The sequence below is a fragment of the Schistocerca americana genome, unplaced genomic scaffold (assembly GCF_021461395.2).
Source record: "Schistocerca americana isolate TAMUIC-IGC-003095 unplaced genomic scaffold, iqSchAmer2.1 HiC_scaffold_681, whole genome shotgun sequence".
Classification (NCBI taxonomy): domain Eukaryota; kingdom Metazoa; phylum Arthropoda; class Insecta; order Orthoptera; family Acrididae; genus Schistocerca; species Schistocerca americana.
In genome coordinates this window covers 15001-20000 of record NW_025726436.1, presented here as the reverse complement: position 1 = coordinate 20000, position 5000 = coordinate 15001, and the positions used below count along the sequence as shown (strand labels likewise).

Genomic DNA, 5000 nt, shown 5'->3' with positions numbered 1-5000 from the left:
GTGCGGCTAGAAGCCGCCTGTCCCTCTAAGAAGAAAAGTAATCGCTGACAGCACGAAGGATGTCACGCGACTAGTTAGCAGGCTAGAGTCTCGTTCGTTATCGGAATTAACCAGACAAATCGCTCCACCAACTAAGAACGGCCATGCACCACCACCCACCGAATCAAGAAAGAGCTATCAATCTGTCAATCCTTCCGGTGTCCGGGCCTGGTGAGGTTTCCCGTGTTGAGTCAAATTAAGCCGCAGGCTCCACTCCTGGTGGTGCCCTTCCGTCAATTCCTTTAAGTTTCAGCTTTGCAACCATACTTCCCCCGGAACCCAAAAGCTTTGGTTTCCCGGAGGCTGCCCGCCGAGTCATCGGAGGAACTGCGGCGGATCGCTGGCTGGCATCGTTTATGGTTAGAACTAGGGCGGTATCTGATCGCCTTCGAACCTCTAACTTTCGTTCTTGATTAATGAAAACATACTTGGCAAATGCTTTCGCTTCTGTTCGTCTTGCGACGATCCAAGAATTTCACCTCTAACGTCGCAATACGAATGCCCCCGCCTGTCCCTATTAATCATTACCTCGGGTTCCGAAAACCAACAAAATAGAACCGAGGTCCTATTCCATTATTCCATGCACACAGTATTCAGGCGGGCTTGCCTGCTTTAAGCACTCTAATTTGTTCAAAGTAAACGTGCCGGCCCACCGAGACACTCACTCAAGAGCACCCTGGTAGGATTGCAACGGGGTCCGCCTCGGGACGCACGAGCACGCACGAGGCGCGTCGCACGCCTTCGGCTCGCCCCACCGGCAGGACGTCCCACGATACATGCCAGTTAAACACCGACGGGCGGTGAACCAACAGCGTGGGACACAAATCCAACTACGAGCTTTTTAACCGCAACAACTTTAATATACGCTATTGGAGCTGGAATTACCGCGGCTGCTGGCACCAGACTTGCCCTCCAATAGATACTCGTTAAAGGATTTAAAGTGTACTCATTCCGATTACGGGGCCTCGGATGAGTCCCGTATCGTTATTTTTCGTCACTACCTCCCCGTGCCGGGAGTGGGTAATTTGCGCGCCTGCTGCCTTCCTTGGATGTGGTAGCCGTTTCTCAGGCTCCCTCTCCGGAATCGAACCCTGATTCCCCGTTACCCGTTACAACCATGGTAGGCGCAGAACCTACCATCGACAGTTGATAAGGCAGACATTTGAAAGATGCGTCGCCGGTACGAGGACCGTGCGATCAGCCCAAAGTTATTCAGAGTCACCAAGGCAAACGGACCGGACGAGCCGACCGATTGGTTTTGATCTAATAAAAGCGTCCCTTCCATCTCTGGTCGGGACTCTGTTTGCATGTATTAGCTCTAGAATTACCACAGTTATCCAAGTAACGTGGGTACGATCTAAGGAACCATAACTGATTTAATGAGCCATTCGCGGTTTCACCTTAATGCGGCTTGTACTGAGACATGCATGGCTTAATCTTTGAGACAAGCATATGACTACTGGCAGGATCAACCAGGGAGCTGCGTCAACTAGAGCTGAGCAGCCGGCCGCCCGGGAGTGTGTCCCGGGGGCCCGCGCGAACACGCAAGCGTCCGCTCAATTATTCTGCAAACAGGAGGAGGCTGAGCTCCCCTGCACAATACACCTCGAAACCCTCTCAGGTCCCGGCGGCGCGCAGCGCCGTCCTAAGTACTTGGTCGGGTTCGAGAGAGGCGCAATCGCCCGGAGTTTGGCGAGTAGACGCTTTAGGTGCGACCACCCGTGCTCCCAACTGAGCTTGCCGCTGCCGACAGAGGCCCGGGAGCGTGCTGTCGTGGCATTGCCGGCGGGAGACAACACGCGCCACCTACGGTGACCGGCAGCTCCAACGCCAGCGCCACAGAAGGACAAAAGCCCCACTTGGGTGCCGAAGCGAACTCTCCCAGCACAGCGCACGCGCCAACACGTCCGCACAGCTGCGATACAAACCACCTGCGAGAACCGCAGAGGCGACCGAGCAGCAGACGGCGTCGCGGCGCCGAGCGCCGGGCGGCGGCGCATCCTCAGCGCACACAGTCCTCAATCGGACCAGCACACTGCAGATGTCCACCGCGCTTCGCACCGGGCCCGCGAGGACCTACTTTGGCCGCACGGCGCCGCGTGCAGGGTGCGCCGGCGCGCAGCTGCGCCGCCTGCCGCCTCCGTCGGCCGGCGCGCCTGCCACTGGCCGCCCCCACCAGCCGGCTGTAGCGCGTGCGCCCACGCACCGCGCGGCCAGCACGCCGGGAGGCCCCCCCTCACCGGCCGGGGACGGTCCCACCCAGCCACCGCCGCGTATCGCTTCACACCCAGATGCCATTCACGTTCGTGGGCATGGTGGGTATCGCTGGAACAACCGGTTGGTAGCTCAACCGATCGTCGCCATCACTGATTCACCTCTAGCGAGAACAACCGCACCACAACGGTTTACCAGTTGTTCATTTGCATAACGTCACCAGCAAACGTAGGCGTCCATCGCCATTTGCAAATTCAACGATTGTTGCATGCCTGTGTCAGGTGTCACGACACACTATGTCTGCCCACATACACGCAACAACATGTGCACGCTTCGCGAACACGTGGAAGGTGGCCCCCGTACGTATGCGATGTCCATTGCGCGAACGACTGTCAACCGGCCTCTGTCGCATGTCGCAGATGTGGAACGCAGTGCACCATGCTATCACGGTGTGTGAGAAGAGACGACTACGTCTGACAACACGCGCCACTACATCAACAGACGGCTCATGCTGATCGCCATCCAGGGCATACCACACTGCAATCCAGCTCTTATAGGGAGACGACACGTAGCTGAGTGCACAACATTTGGACCGCATGGTTCGCCGTTGTTGGCGCAGTCGTTGTACGGTCACATGTACCACGATGTATCATTCAGTACATGAGGACCAATGTGCAGTACAGTGTGTGATTTGGACGTACAACATCAGCGGACAGTTGACACAGGCCGTACCACAGCGTAGGCTAAGTGCTTCGCACATGCGAATGCCAATGAACAACTGCAAATGCCAATGAACAACTGCAAAGGGCATTGAGCATGTACGTCCTGCTGCCATCCACATTACAGTGTATAGCTGCAAGGTGTTTAACATGAAGCGATACACTGGGGACCGGGCAGTGCGAGTAGCAAACTATATTGCGGGGGTTGCAGTTAGGCAACACTACACTAATTTAACGCGTCGTATGACAATTACAGAGCAGGTTAAGGCCCAACGTGTGTTGGGTTAAGGCCCAACGTGTGTTGGGTTAAGGCCCAACGTGTGTTGGGTTAAGGCCCAACGTGTGTTGGGTTAAGGCCCAACGTGTGTTGGGTTAAGGCCCAACGTGTGTTGGGTTAAGGCCCAACGTGTGTTGGGTTAAGGCCCAACGTGTGTTGGGTTAAGGCCCAACGTGTGTTGGGTTAAGGCCCAACGTGTGTTGGGTTAAGGCCCAACGTGTGTTGGGTTAAGGCCCAACGTGTGTTGGGTTAAGGCCCAACGTGTGTTGGGTTACGTTAAGGGGCAATGTGGGTTACGTTAAGGGGCAATGTGGGTTACGTTAAGGGGCAATGTGGGTTACGTTACGGCGCAATATAGGTTACGTTACGGCGCAATATAGGTTACGTTAAGGCGCAATATCGGTTACGTTAAGGCGCAATACAGGTTACGTTAAGGCGCAATACAGGTTACGTTAAGGCGCAATACAGGTTACGTTAAGGCGCAATACAGGTTACGTTAAGGCGCAATACAGGTTACGTTAAGGCGCAATACAGGTTACGTTAAGGCGCAATGCAGGTTACGTTAAGGCGCAATACAGGTTACGTTAAGGCGCAATACAGGTTACGTTAAGGCGCAATACAGGTTACGTTAAGGCGCAATACAGGTTACGTTAAGGCGCAATACAGGTTACGTTAAGGCGCAATACAGGTTACGTTAAGGCGCAATACAGGTTACGTTAAGGCGCAATACAGGTTACGTTAAGGCGCAATACAGGTTACGTTAAGGCGCAATACAGGTTACGTTAAGGCGCAATACAGGTTACGTTAAGGCGCAATACAGGTTACGTTAAGGCGCAATACAGGTTACATTAAGGCGCAATACAGGTTACGTTAAGGCGCAATACAGGTTACGTTAAGGCGCAATACAGGTTACGTTAAGGCGCAATACAGGTTACGTTAAGGCGCAATACAGGTTACGTTAAGGCGCAATACAGGTTAGGTTAAGGCGCAATACAGGTTAGGTTAAGGCGCAATACAGGTTAGGTTAAGGTACGACATAGGTTAGGTTAAGGTACGACATAGGTTAGGTTAAGGTACGACATAGGTTAGGTTAAGGTACGACATAGGTTAGGTTAAGGTACGACATAGGTTAGGTTAAGGTACGACATAGGTTAGGTTAAGGTACGACATAGGTTAGGTTAAGGTACGACATAGGTTAGGTTAAGGTACGACATAGGTTAGGTTAAGGTACGACATAGGTTAGGTTAAGGTACGACATAGGTTAGGTTAAGGTACGACATAGGTTAGGTTAAGGTACGACATAGGTTAGGTTAAGGTACGACATAGGTTAGGTTAAGGTACGACATAGGTTAGGTTAAGGTACGACATAGGTTAGGTTAAGGTACGACATAGGTTAGGTTAAGGTACGACATAGGTTAGGTTAAGGTACGACATAGGTTAGGTTAAGGTACGACATAGGTTAGGTTAAGGTACGACATAGGTTAGGTTAAGGTACGACATAGGTTAGGTTAAGGTACGACATAGGTTAGGTTAAGGTACGACATAGGTTAGGTTAAGGTACGACATAGGTTAGGTTAAGGTACGACATAGGTTAGGTTAAGGTACGACATAGGTTAGGTTAAGGTACGACATAGGTTAGGTTAAGGTACGACATAGGTTAGGTTAAGGTACGACATAGGTTAGGTTACGGTACGACATAGGTTAGGTTACGGTACGACATAGGTTAGGTTACGGTACGACATAGGTTAGGT

The 5000-nt window shown here is 52.4% G+C and overlaps 1 non-coding gene across 1 annotated transcript in view; it reads right to left on the bottom strand.

Moving 5' to 3' along the window:
* The window catches only part of LOC124589060, a 1910-nt gene extending 392 nt beyond the window's left edge, over positions 1-1518 (bottom strand). The window contains exon 1 of the ribosomal RNA XR_006975959.1: positions 1-1518. This exon is cut by the window's left edge and continues 392 nt beyond it. This is a non-coding gene — a ribosomal RNA (small subunit ribosomal RNA).
* Positions 1519-5000: the final 3482 nt, after the last annotated feature.